Genomic DNA, 14,971 nt, shown 5'->3' with positions numbered 1-14,971 from the left:
TTGTGGGTCAGCATTTTATTTTTAGGTATGGTCTGGCCACTGTCCATTCATATGTTCATTCTCTCAGTCTTAAATATTGCATGGTGTTCTGAATTTTATCTGGCCACAGTAATATTAAGTACTTGCTAAATGGTAGATGCTACATAATTGATGTTACAGTGATAATGACATGATGTATTAGCCTCCTAGGAGCACTTAAATTTTATAAGAAGACCATGAAGACAGGACTTTGTTACATTATAGTATCACATTATACTTTCATATGATTCATACTATGGAATTTTCTTGAGGAAATCATTTAAGTCAATCAAGCCCTCAAGTCACACTGTGATATTAACCATCTGCACATAAAGTCAACCCAGGCCAAGATATAAGCTTTTTCAGTTGAGGGAAATAGTTTAGATTAGTGAGAAAACACATGGCTCTCAAGAAATTCCCATACCTCTCATTTCAGCAAAGTCCAGTATTCTCATTGTATTTTTTTTCTTTCTTCACTTTCTCTAGCTCTTCTAATGTTTATTGATTCTGCTTCTTTTATCACTTCCCATTGATTGGTGGGTGTCTATAGTTATGCATTAGGGGTATTGATCCTAAAAAATGGCCCTCTAATGGAGTTCAGCTGAAGTCAGACATGGAGCTTCTCCCTCTCTTGATTTTTGTTAATTTGTTTTATTGGGATTTTGCTCTTCTCATTTTCCAGTGTGCAAAGGATTGGTTTAGGATGAGGGAAGATTTTTAATATGTTTACTAGCTTTCTGTCATGTTAGCATTTCTCTTGTCATTATGGGCTGGGTGTTGTGATGCCTATTGCCAGGACCCATCTGGCTTGAACGTCTTGTTGTCGGAAGTTGCTCTGCAAGGTGAGGCTTGCACTAGCTCTGGCAAGCTCCTTCTTCTCAAGTGAGAGAAAATTGTGCATGCCAGTTTCAATACCATATGTAGCTGTTTCTAATGCTTGTTCTTTTTGGTTGTAAATAACAGCTGAAGCAAACTTTCTAGTGCCTAATCCGGACTCATGGGCTTTAGGGTATCAAAGTAAACCCACAGATTTTGGTTTTCAAATTCTGAGGCGTGTAATTGAGAAGACATTGCAAGGCTAAAAAGGCAACATGTCTATAGGAAAAACAAAGCAATATGAAGAAAATGGGCTTTGGACTGAGACAAAGCTGTTTTGAAGCTTTGTACTAATGCTGCCACTTAGTAGCTATGTGACCAGGGACGAGTCATTTGACCTCCTTGAATTTCAGTTTTCTCACCTATAAATTTAAGCCTCATGCCCCTTAATTGCCATGGAAGATTAGAGGTAGTATTACATGACATACAGCCAGAGATCTTGGCATAAACATACACTAATAATAATACTATTTTTTATTGTTATAATTATTATTAGAAAATGAAGAAGAACTTCTAGAAGTTATTTTAAAAATCCATCAGGATTCCAGTCCATCATGTTTTTTAACCAAAAATGATATTGCAGAATAAAGTTTTGGGGAAGGATTTACAAAAAGCCTGAAAAAGTAGAAGGGCTATTTCTTGAAACCTTACTCTTTCTTGCGGAGAAGAACTTCACATAAATCCTATGCAGTTATATAAAGAAAAAAAAACATATGCACAAACTCTGCCTTTGGTGAGCTTATTTAATCTGCTTGGAGAAATGAAAAAGCAATAAAATATATAAAGCAATTAAAGAGTAGTGCAGTGGAATGTGTAATGAAGAATCCGATTTTGTAGTGGGATCTGGGAATTTCAGCACTTTAGAGATGGGGTTAATCAGTGTTGAGTTGGTCAGGTTTTTATATTGCCATGACATCTTTTTCTCCCCAAAAAGTCACTCAGGTATTTTTCTTCCTGGAAAATGTTAATTGATATGCTTTGTTTATTTTTCTACTTCATGTTTTACTGCTATGGTCCTATATTTACCTAATTTCATTGGTACTGTGTAGACAGAAACCGAGAGTGTTCTGCTTCCAAAATGCCTGGTTTAATATCAATTAAAAGATTTTTTTAATTACATGTAAATAAAAACAAAGCAACAAAAATAAACAACACAACCTGGGGAAATTGGCTTAATGGCTCAAATTGGGACTACAGAAAGACCAGGTTTTACCCCAAATCCGAATACTTTCTTTGCTCATCTTCCTGTCATGTAGTTTTGCTTCTCTTATCTAAAGAACTGTGTTATTGGAGAAAGCTTTGGCTAAATTCTTTTGTGAGTCTCCTAACAGCTTTGAATAGCATTTTTGCTCAAAGTAGTTCCCTAAACAGGTGCCAGCCCATAAACTGCATATGATCAGCATGAAATAAGTATAGAATGTGAAAGTAAATTTTTTTTAAAAAAAAGAGGCCAGGTGTGGTGGCTCACGCCTGTAATCCCAGCACTTTCGGAGGCCAAGTCGGGCAGATCATGAGGTCAGGAGATCGAGACCATCCTTGCTAACAAGGTGAAACCTCATCTCTACTAAAAATACCAAAAGTTAGCCAGGCTTGGTGGCAGGCACCTGTAGTCCCAGCTACTCTGGATGCTGAGGCAGAAGAATGGCGTGAGCCTGGGAGGTGGAGTTTGCAGTGAGCTGAGATCACACCACTGCACTGCAGCCTGGGAGATAAAGCGAGACTCTGTCTCAAAAAAAAAGAGGAAAAAAAAGAAATTTTTATAGCACTTTAACATTACTATGATATTCAAGGGCATAATCAGTTGAATTGTTTTATTAAAGAGCGCTTGATGTGATGTGGGTGTGCATTAGGACTGTGTATGCAGGTATGACAGTTGGAAGAAGAAAACAACAGCTGTCTCCATAGATAGTTTGAAAAATGATGCATTAGTGAACCCAGTGTGTCTGTCTGATGTTGGTAACGACAACTAGAGTCCTTCCCATCTTATCAATCAGGAGCAGTATTCTCAAGAGTCTTTGAATTGGGGAAAGGTTTGATTAAATTCTTAAGCAAATCAGAAAGCATCTTAAAAACTGTGATGTACTTAACTCATAGCTCTTTTCCTTCTGAAGGGAGATGGAAAACAGGATGATATATCATTTCTGAATATTTTGGTAATCTCGAAGTAAAGTGAACATTACTTTACTCAGCAGAGGCTAAAAGAGCTGGTGGCATTTTTCTTCACTATTACTGTTCATATTGTTTCTATGGGGCTTAACGTTCCTTTTCTTTGTTTTTATTAACCTACAATGAGGAAAACTTTTGTTAGTATCCCTAAACAAAGCTTCTCCTCTGTCATTTTGAGATAAAGCTCTGAAAAAGTAAAATTTGGTTGCTTTGCCTGTTGACCTCCTTTTTTTCTGCTGTTTTCTTGCCTTCTGGTCTTCAATGTCCAAGGCTTTCATGCTGCTTTCTAGTATGTTGACTATTCCACACACATGGGCTCCTAAGTGGAGGCAGATTGGAGGACTTCAGCTTTACTCTCCGCATCCCACTCTGTGTCATTTCCTTCAGCCTAGCTCAGCCGCTGATGATACTATATCTAAAATAGATACGGAATCTATTGTAGATCCTTACTTCCAGGTTAAACCCACTGTGACCTCCAAGACAAGAAAGGAAGGACACTTACTTGAGAGAAAATAAAAGAAAGTCAAGTATGAGATGAAAGATTTCTTATTTAATATTGGTTGGTTTGATTTGATTAAAGTTTGTGTCACATTTGCCCTTATGGATTATTACTGTCCAAATTTTCTTTCTTCCCACAACTTTGAAATGGGAGTAGGAAGTGTTTAAGAAATAAGTTCTTAAATAAGAAATAAGATTCACACCTAGAAAGGAAACTTAAAGATTACCTCATTTCCCACTTTCCAAAGTAGAAAACTGAAGCCCAAAGAAGTGAAATGATTTGGATACTTTACTACAAATAAATGCATTGTTATTGATAATGAGATAATCAATTTTATATTTGGCAAATATCAATTTACTATTTTTATTTAAATGATACCATATTGAGCAAACAACAGTCTGACTTTAATTTATAACTTTAATTTTATTTAATAAAATTAAATGTATAACTCTTTAAAGAGTTTAATTTATACCTATTTATTTATAACTCTTATTTAATCTCCAGTTATTCTGAAAATATCTGGTGCCCATGGTATCTAAAACTGATTCCTGCCTTCACATGCATTAATTTCTTTACATTGAAAACCTTATCTTTAAAGATCATCATTCTGAGGTACAATTCCAACTTTATGTGTGCTTCTCTGCACATCATTTGTACATATCCTGCTATAATATCTATTAAATATTGGGTCAATAAATCTTTTAATAAACAAGTAGCAGGAGAAGTTTTTGAAAGATAATATTATATAAATAGAATGGACTAATGTAAGCTTTGGAGAAATCTTCTTACAAGGGCATTGAGTGAGGCCAATATAGAACATAGGTTTCCAGAAATATTTTTTACAATAAATTTTATTGTGTATATTTAAGGTATAGAACATGATGTTATAAGTTGTGTGTGTGTGTGAGTGTGTGTGTGTAAATGATTACTGTAGTGGAACAAATTAATATATATGTTGTCTTACATAGCTCTACATTTTTTCCTCCTGGGTCAAGAGCAGCCATAATCTACACATTTAGCAAAAATCCTGAATACAATATATTATTATTAACTATAGTCCTCATATTGTTCAATACATGTTTTGACTTGTCTGAAACATTTTGACCTGAAATCTTACTCTAGTTAGAAATAGTTACAAGTGAAAGATTGTAACTGGAAGCTTCATAGATTATAACTGTATGATTCTGCAAGTGGAAACATTTGACTCTTTATGTCAAAGGGTAATGTGAGGACAGTTTGAGGACTCCTGCTTGACCAGCTCATTCAGGAAAATTAAATGAATTTTGTTCTGTGCTTGCATGGTTTAACAATCATGTCTGTTATGAGACTAATTTATGTCAAGCATGCCGAAAACATCCTAAAGGATGCAATGAATTCACTCTGGCATGAACTACTTTTAGCTTAATTTGTAGGTACATATTTAAGTGTGCAAAATATTAAATGTATTTATTGGACTGTGATATTGTTTGAAAAAATAGTATAGTGCCTCACTGTATACTTGCATGTTTAAATATTTTTCAACTTGTTTAAAACATTTATTCATGTAATTCTAATTCATTTCCCTAACTACTTAGTAAAAATTAATTTTCATATAGATAATCTTATTTTACTTCTGCAAAACATTTTGAAAACTACTCAAAGCTATCGTGGAAGTATGTGTGTTTGTGTGTATGTGTGTGTGTGTCTTAGAGAGAGACAGAGAGTATGATAACAAAATTCTACCCCACCCCCATCATTGCAGGTATAAATAATGGAGTTTCAAATATCTAGTCATATAATTAATGTAGATCAAACTCAGTTAAAGCATCATTTTGGAAATAAGACAAACCTTTGGGCTTGTCTTATTCCATTAAGTTACAGGTAAGAAAATAAAGGCTCTTGGAGTTTATACAAATTGTACATGTCCCCAGAATAAGTTTAAAGCAAGTACAAATCTAGACTGCAGACTTTTGGATTCTCAGTCTACAAAACTTGCAACTATACCATGAACAAACCAGGTAAGAATCTTGGACAAAACAGTCAGTCCTATGCTGTTCTCCTTGTGAGCTTCATGGTAAATGAGTTTTTGCCTTTTGTTTGCTTATTATAATCCCTGGGAAGGAGGAAAGCATGGTAGGGAAAGACTTCAGTCTGATGGAGTCCACTCCACATCAGCTTGGGGAGAGGGCAAGTTATTTTACGTCTCTTTGTTTGAACTCCTCTGTGTAAAACAGAAGCAATATGTATTTTTAGTGGTTATTGAAAAGTCTAAAATCAATAGCACCATACCTAGCAAACAATAATAACAACATAATGTTTCTTCTCCCTTCCCCTCTTCACAAAGCTAATCCTTTTCACCACAGGAAGAGTGTACCCTGAGAACAATACTGTGTTTTTATTTTATTTTATTTTATTTTACTTTGTTTTTCTTCCTATCCATACATACCAAAGGCTGAGCACAGAGTTGGTGCTCAATAAATACTTGTTATATTATATTGTCCAATTTGATCTGAATCAACAAATACAAATGAATTGAACAAGTCACTTCTCTAATTGAATAAGAAATTGATATAACTTGGGATTTTGACTCAAGAGAATTAGTTTGAGTCCATCTGTAACTTTGAAGTTACTTGATCTTTGGTGCAAGTTATTTTACTTATTTAATTACATGAGATAGTATATATAAATGTATTTGTAATGTAAAATGCTGTACAGATTAAAGTAGCTTTCGTGCCCATAGAGTTTATCCTCTCTTTCAAAAAGACAAGATCTTCAGTTTATCAAAGGGATATCTGCACTCCCATGTTTATTGGAAGACTATTCACAACAGCAATGGTATGGAATCAACCTAAATGTTCATCAACAAAGGAATGGATTAAGAAAATGTAGTATATATACAGAATGGAATACGATTTAGCCATAAAAATAAATGAAATCCTATAATTTGCAGCAACATGGAACTAGAGGTTATTATGCTAAGTGAAATAAGTCAGAAATAGACAAATATCACATGTCTCACTCATATGCAGGAGCTGAAAAGATTGATTTCATAGAGGTAAACAGTAGAATAATAGATACTAGAGGCTGAGAAGGGTGTGTGTTGGGGGAGGAGAGATGAATAAATGTATGTTAGTAGGTACAAACATACAATTAGATAAAACAAGTAAGCTGTCTTTTTTTTTTTTTTTTTTTTTTTTTTGAGATGAAGTCTCACTCAGTCACCCAGGCTGGAGTGCAGTGGTAGGATCTCAGCTCATTGCAACCTCTGTCTCTGGGGTTCAAGTGATTCTCCTGCCTCAGCCTCCCTAGTAGCTGGGATTACAGGCATGCAACACCATGCCCAGCTACTTTTTTGTATTTTTAATAGAGATGGGGTTTCGCCTTGTTGGCCAGGCTGGTCTCGAACTCCTGACCTCAAATGATCTGCCCACCTCAGCCTCCCAAACTGCTGGGATTACAGGACTGAGCCACTGCACCCAGCCAGAAAGAATAAATTCTAATATTTGATAACACAGGAGGGTGACTATAATTAAGTACAATATATTGTATATTTCAAATTAACTAGAAGAGAAAATTTGAAATGTTTTTAAACAAATACATGATAAATGTTTGAGGTAGCAGATATCCTACTCTGATTTGGTCATTAAATAGTCCATGCATGTGTCAAAATATGTGTACCCCATAAATATGTACAAAAATTGTACATCAATAGAAATAAATAAAAGATAAGATTTGCATTCAGGGTCTTTTTACAGAATTATTTACTAGGTGTGTTCTGACAGTGGGAATTGCTAGGAAATCAGGTTTTGTGTGAAATAATCTAAGAAGAAAAATTCCTGGTTTCATCATTGTGGGTGGGATCAAGTGACTGGCCTGTAAGTTTATTTCATCAACATTTTTCACTTGGTATTTACATTATTTGGAAATTAATCACATATTTATTACATCACTTAGCTATTTACTACTGCTACAGACTCAAGATTAAATGTAATGGTTGGTTTCATTTTAACTCTGACCAAATACTAAATGATTAAATGCCAAATCTAGTGACACGCCCTGGACCATAAGCTGCCTCTCTATCGATTTCCTCCTTGCTGCTTCATTTGTTTCCTATTTTCAGCCTATTTTGTAAAATTTTTCCTCTGGTTGTTGCCTGCCCTGAAGCTTTCTCCTGTGAGTGTGCCTTTAACCTAGGAATAGCAAGTCAAGTATAAAAATAGTAGACATGATAATTTGTGGCTTGGGTTTGTGTGGATGTTTGTAGGATCAGAAGAAAATTGAGTGGATATCAAGTTTGATCTTCCAAGTAACTGCTCTAGAAGCTACAGGATTAATGTAGGGTCACAGCCATTGCAGGCAAGGGGCAAGGCCTGGAGGGCTAGCAGCAGGGTTAATCACTCAGGTGGTTTCCCTGACCTTCATGTATATTTGATACTAGGGAGTGGGGGAAAGACAGTAGTCATCTTACTTGAACATCCATTTCCTAGTTAAGTGTATGTTTTATCTACCTGCATTTCCATACCTGCAAGAATTAGATCAAATGTAGAACTTACTATTCACAAATGTCAGCCTCATTACAGTTCTTCCTGCCTCCAGTTCTCTCTTCTTCCTAGACCCTCCATCACATTTCCTGTTCTTTGGAACTCTCCTTTAAGACCTCAAACAAGCCCCGTGTCCAACCCCACACACACTACACCCCTATCTGTGTTTTGATTAAAGGATCTGACCACACTACCAAGGCAAATGTGCCCAAAGTAACAATGGATTTAAACTAAAAATAATCATAATAATAATAAAGAAAAAGATTCTTAGCAACAAAGGACAAATCTGGTAGAAAAGAAAGCAATAAAAAACCAAATTAATTTTATGGAGAATGGGAGTTTCCTACCGTCCTTCAAATTACTCTTCCTCTGAAGCATTTGCTTGTCTAGATATAAAACTATCTTTATGAGAAAACAAGTGTTTTAACACTGAGACAATCCTAAGCACAGATGTTTAATTCATTTTATTTGAGAAACTTTTCCTGCCTTTCATAGTATACACAAAGAAAAGAACAAACTATCAAGCACACTCATTTACATAATCTGTTCAGTTTAAAATGATAATTAGTTAGTCCCAGGGTAGAATATACAACTCAGCAGGCAAAAGTAATTTTAAAATCATTAGACTTATACATCATGATCAGGAGGTCAACACACTTGAATTTCATTATGCAATAAGAAAAAGCACTTTCAGTTCCTACATCTTTGTTCTGTGCCCTTATTTAGAAGAGTAAATTAGAAAATACTATTGGAAGAATCCATTTCTACCAATTACTTCTGGGACAAAAGTAAAATTGGTGACCCCATGATTCTGTTTTTAAGTGGAGACCTTGATCAGCCTTGATTCATTTAATGGTCTTGGAAAGGAACAGATTTTCACCAAAAAGCACTTATTATAAACCTATCTATGATTGAAGCAGAACTTGTTCCCTATCTTGCCTTAAATTCCTATAGCATCTATTGTTTTTATATTTACAAGGCAGTCAGAAAATATAGAAAGAGTGATGTGGAAGGACCTCTGAGTTCTAGTCTCATTTGGCAGCCCTGTTTTCAGTTACAGATTATTAGTAAATTCCTGTCTTGATTTAGTTCCTGTAGAGCTTGGCTCTATACACGTTACGGATCCAAAGTTTAATCTTCTTAATCCAGCAAGTCTGTTGAATGGGCAGCATATAATTTCCCCTGGGTTATTCATCGAAGCTTTTTCTCCCTGGAAAATTCCTCAGCAACTGAGTGAAGCCTTTCAGGAAGGAGTTCTCACTACTGTCTCTATTTGTGAGTCATGTGATATCCTGACCATGTTGACCATCTTATTACAGTAAAGAGCAGCTCAAACTGCCATTCCAAATGATTACTGTGACTAGAAAACAGAAGACCAGGCAACACAAAATTGAGTTGTTGATGGTTGATGGTTGCTTTTGTAACCCAGAAACTGCACCTGTGGCTTTGTATTAAAAACACATGTCCTTACCACTTCAGATAGTGGCTTTATGAGCCTGACCTTGAAAGAAGTGATAGTTCAGTGTGGTACAGCTGGCTAGCTATGGTCTCTAAATTCTGCCCATTACATTAGGGTGAGGGTATATGTCAAGAAAAACAACTGGACAGCTGCAAGAATTTTTAGAAATTCTCACTCCTTGTTTGCTTCTGGTAATTTTTTTATTCCTCTATTTTCCTCATCTATGGATCTCATTTTCCCACTGTTTGAATGATAATTTAAATACAGCTTTCCTCAATCCTCTTTATTTCTATTACTTTTTAGTCCTTGCCATGGATCCTTACATTCACTTATTTTTATATTTAACTTTTTCATTTCAACTTTACCATTGATTTATTTTCTGTTCTTTTAATCCTCTAAATTATAACGTATCTTTTATATGATGTTTTGTTTGCTTTTGCTATTTCTACTCTTATTTTATTTTTAATTACTTTTTAATCCGCATCTCCTAACCTCACACACTATTTATATTCTCTCTGCTCCTTGTCATCCTGTAGTTTTCCTTAAGTTTCTTTGAGTTTGATTACCCTTTATGCTGACTTTTAAGAAACATAGCCAGAAAGGTGGTGTTAATTTGAGAGAGTCCCATCTAACAACAGATGGTCATGGACCTTTTCTTTGTGCTTTAATTGCCGTTGTATGCTCTCTAGTACTGGAAGTCACATCTGGCTCTCCTCCTCTCCCTCAGAACGTCTCCCTGCAATTTAGGCTCAACCAGAGACACAGGAAGCTCACAGGGCCACCCTCCAATTAGAAATAATTATCCCTGGGTAGGTAGTAGAGTTTAACCTTTTGTAAAAGTATTACTTTCTGGTGTGTCATACTATCCAGATTTTATATGAAGAGATGTGTGTTTTATAGCATTAATATTACTTTTACTTTTGTAATTCTAGATCTAAAAATCATGTTTGAAAAAGCCATGATAATCATATATGTCTTTAAGGTTATCATCATATATATATATATATATATATATATATATATATATATATATATATATATATTAGGCATCAGAATCAGATTTTGGATGAATTATTCCAATTGTACTCATGAACCATAAGACAAAAAAGAGCCATGTAAAGAGGATAGTCAGGCTTCTGGCTCCAATCCATCTGTAATATACTTATTTCCACCTGTCCAGATGGTTCTTCCAATGATCCAGGAAGGATCCCAGGAATTTCTCTTAGTGTTCCACTACCCATAGACAACGGTGAGAGGTCACCGAGGCAACACCTGTGCCCTGCCAGAAAAGGGCACAAACTAGTCAGAAAACTAGTCTAGGGCAGCATCTGTGCCCTGTCCGAAGAGCCTCTTAATTTTTAAGATTTATTTAAGATAGTCTATGCCTGTCCTGAATATCAGAGCCTAAGGAGAAGGGATGCAAATTTTTACTTCCAGAACATGAATTTAGTTTTTAGGCAACAAGAGAAGCATGATAAGGCTGAGTCTAAGCCTTTTCAGTCACCTGTTTACTTCCAATGTGAGAATAGAATATACTATGAATCTTTACGCTCCAGGCCATGGTGACAGTTCCCTTGACTTTCCATATTTCTTTCCCTGGAATTAGTGGTGAGTCTCCTGTCAAGTTACCACCAAGGTTCAATTTTCATTCCATGAAAGTTCTTGGGTCACCATTGCCTAACCTAACTGATTCTCTTATATTAACTCAACCAACTTAATTGCTTAACAGCCAACTGACTTCATTAATTATTTTCTGCAAAAATGAAGGGCTACATGCCACCTATTCTAAAACCAAAGTTATCACTAAATAATAGCCTTGCATTATGTAAATGAATGGTAGTTTAAAAATCTACAGGTAATTTAAACAATGTAGTCACCTAAGTGGATGTTTTACAAATTATCTATGCTGATGCTCCAAGTAATGGACACAATGAAATATTCTATTGTTATTCAACTATGAGGTTTATTTTCATTTTAATGATCAATGTGTTTGATAATAATTTCACTGAATATTTTATAACTATTTTTTGAATTGATAATTGCATATGTGTAACATACAAAATATTGACAAAGCCCTCTCTAGAGTGGTTGTAAAAATTCATGGTCTTGCCAGCAGAGTCTGAGAGTTTCTTGTCAATGCATATCCTTGTCAGCACTTACTATTGTCAAACTTCTTCCTTTTGTTTTCCAACCTGATAGAGAATAAAATGGCATTTCATTGTGGTTTTATTTTACATTTTTCTTTTTTTTTTTCTTCTGAGACGGAGTCTTGCTCTGTTGCCCAGGCTGCAGTGCAGTGGCGCGATCTCATTCACTGCAAGCTCCGCCTCCCAGGTTCGCACCATTCTCCTGCCTCAGTCTCCCGAGTAGCTGGGACTACAGGCGCGTGCCACCATGCCCGGCTATTTTTTTGTATTTTTAGTAGAGACAGGGTTTCACCGTGTTAGCCAGGATGGTCTTGATTTCCTGACCTCGTGATCCACCCGCCTCGGCCTCCCAAAGTGCTGGGATTACAGGCATGAGCCACCACGCCTGGCCTACATTTTTCTAAATACTTGACATTGAACATCTTTATATGTTTATTGACCATTCCATTTTATTCTTATTTGAATTGCCTATACATATCCTATGTTTATTTTATATTTTGCCATATTATTTTTCTTACTGATTTGTGTGTGAGTTCCTTGCCCATTCCCTTTTTCTTTTTTGTGCTGGAAATATCTTCCCTAGTTTTTTTACCTTTTAATTTCAATTTTATTTTTGCAGTCCTTTGTTTTAAAAAAAGTGTTTGATTTTTGTACAAATGTCTTCATTATTTTGTGCATTATTTTTGCCTTTTGAGCCTGATTTAAGAAATGTTTTACTACCCTGAGGTCTTTAAGTCAGTCTTTTTTATATTTCCTAATAATTAATTTACAGTTTTATTTATTTTTTATGTGATTCAATGAAGATATCTAATGCTATTTTATTTTTCTCAATTAGAAAACCTATTGCTTCAACAATGTTTATTAACATTCTTCCTTTCCTCAGCAATTTCTGATACCTCCTCTAAAATATAACACAGTCTTATGCTGGTCAGCATCTAAACCCTGTATTCTGTTCTTTCTTGCACAAATACTGTATGGTTCTCATTACTATAGACAAATAGCATTACGCAAAACCTCAAACACATTAGGCAAAGTCTTCTCTCGTTGTTTTTGGTTTGCTTGTTTGTTTTAAGAATTGAATTTTTGGACTTTTCCATATGAATTTAGAGAACTGACATATATTTTAAGTAACCAAATAACTGCCATGACCTGGATTTATTTTCTTTTATGTTTTCAATAATATCTGGTAATTTTATCCAATAGAGACAGATGTTATTATTAGATTTGTTTATAAGTATGTATTTTATTTTACTAACATGGATTTTAGTTTTTAGTATTTTATTTTTCTAATTTTCATTACTTATATTTAAAAATGCTACTAATTGTTGAAAATTCACCTTGTATTTGGCACATTTGCTGAACTCACCTAATTCTTACATTATATTTCTGAAAAACCTTAGAATAGTCCATGTAGATATCAAATTGTCAGTAAATAACATTTTTATTCCAACCCTTAAATTATTTTTTTCATCTGAACGTACTGCCTGTATCTTCTTGTATAATGTCAACCTACGGGATGGTAGGATTTTGATACATTCTTACTTTCATGGAAATAATTCTAATATGTAAACATTAAAACATGATGCTAGCTCCCAGTTTCTTTATCTCAGGTTGCTGGGAGAGATTGGTTGTTTGGTTGATTGGTGTGGGAAGATATAAATGTAAAATTTTATGAAATTTTTTTTTCATCTTTTGAGATGATTAAATCTTTGTTCTCTCTTAATCTGTTTCTCTATCAATTACAATATTAAACATTATCATGTTGAGATAAACCTAACAATCCCGATGTTCATATTCTGGCCATGCCACTTAATACATGAATGGTCTTGGGAAAGTTACTTAACATCTACCTGCTTCAGTTTTCTCTTCTGTAAAATGGATGTTAGAGAGTGCCTGCTTCAACTGGAGATTAAATACATATAAACCCAATTAGGATTTTTTGTGTGTGTGTGAAAAACGTAAAATCCTCACTCTCGAATAAATATACAATGAACATTTGCCAATAATTTTAATTGACTAATTAATGAGGGATTTAGCAAGATGTCACAACTGATTCAAAGGAAAGTTAGAAGTACTCCACATATAGATAATAAGCAAGGGAGAAATTAATTTACAATGAGATGTCAAATGAGTCTATCCACAGGGCAATAATTAATTGCAATTCCACCAGATGAAAATTATGCATTTATATAGTCAAGAATTATTTGCATTGTTACCAGTTTTCTACAACTTACAGAGTTGTAAAATAGCTGAAAAAGAGTGAAAGGCATAGAGATTGCACAGAAGACTTAAGCTCAAAGGGTATGCTAGCCAAACCTTAGTTTTCAATTGAACAGACCTAATATATTTTTTGATCCATTTAAAACCTATTATAATTTTTATAGAGATTATTGTAAATTAATATACATACATACATACATAAAACACATAAAACAGTACCAGGCATGAAATCTTTGCTACTGTTATTCTTGTTGATATTATTTTATATATTATTAGAATTGATTTGCTTATATTTTATGTCATATTTTTACATCGATGTACATAAGTAAAATTGTGCTATAGTTTTTGTAAAATACTTAGTCTACAAATTTTTTTAATCAAATATGTTTTAGTACTCAAACAATGTATACTTTAAAGATGTTTTGGGGGACATTATGGATGCATTATTCCTTTAAGAAAAATTTTTATAGGTCCTAGTACTAGAAATATTTTCTTTTAATCAGGCAATCAATTAACTTATACCATAAAGACACTGAGTTATGTGGCTGGTCCTATCTCCCGGTTAACACTGTCTGTTAAAAGTTTAGAACTAAATTCTTAATCTATCTCTAGCTTATATTGAATACATTATGGAATGAATTTGGCTTCATGTATTTTTTCTACTCTTTGTCCCATATTCTCCATATACTTATACTAATATTTATTTTGTCTTTAGAGATTATATATATTAATGGAAATAATTTTCATCAGCTATTTAAAAACTTGAGGTGACCATTATTTTTCATTAAATTAAATAACATAAGTTTGACTAAATTATCAAATTTATTTGACTAAATAGATTAATGAATTCAGTCAAAATTGTAGAACTGGTTATATGTGCAAAATGTCAGATTCCTGCAATTAATGGAGTTGATGGGAATGGTCCAATCTAATTTTTTTTAGCTTGAAAATAGAAGTTAATTCAGCTTCATGAATATGGCTCTCTGAATATGACCTTTTATCAGGCGTAGAATAACTTACTGAAATTCTATCAATAAAGTCTTGATAGTATGTGCCCTGCATTTTT

At 34.2% G+C, this 14,971-nt stretch overlaps 1 protein-coding gene across 2 annotated transcripts in view; it reads left to right on the top strand.

Annotated features, from left to right (window-relative positions):
• RIT2 (Ras like without CAAX 2) overlaps positions 1 to 14,971 on the top strand; it is a 373,037-nt gene that overhangs the window by 276,412 nt on the left and 81,654 nt on the right. The gene's annotated exons all lie outside the window — the stretch shown is intronic.

This window comes from Pan paniscus, chromosome 17 (assembly GCF_029289425.2).
Source record: "Pan paniscus chromosome 17, NHGRI_mPanPan1-v2.0_pri, whole genome shotgun sequence".
NCBI lineage: Eukaryota > Metazoa > Chordata > Mammalia > Primates > Hominidae > Pan > Pan paniscus.
This window is presented reverse-complemented; position numbering and strand designations above follow the sequence as displayed.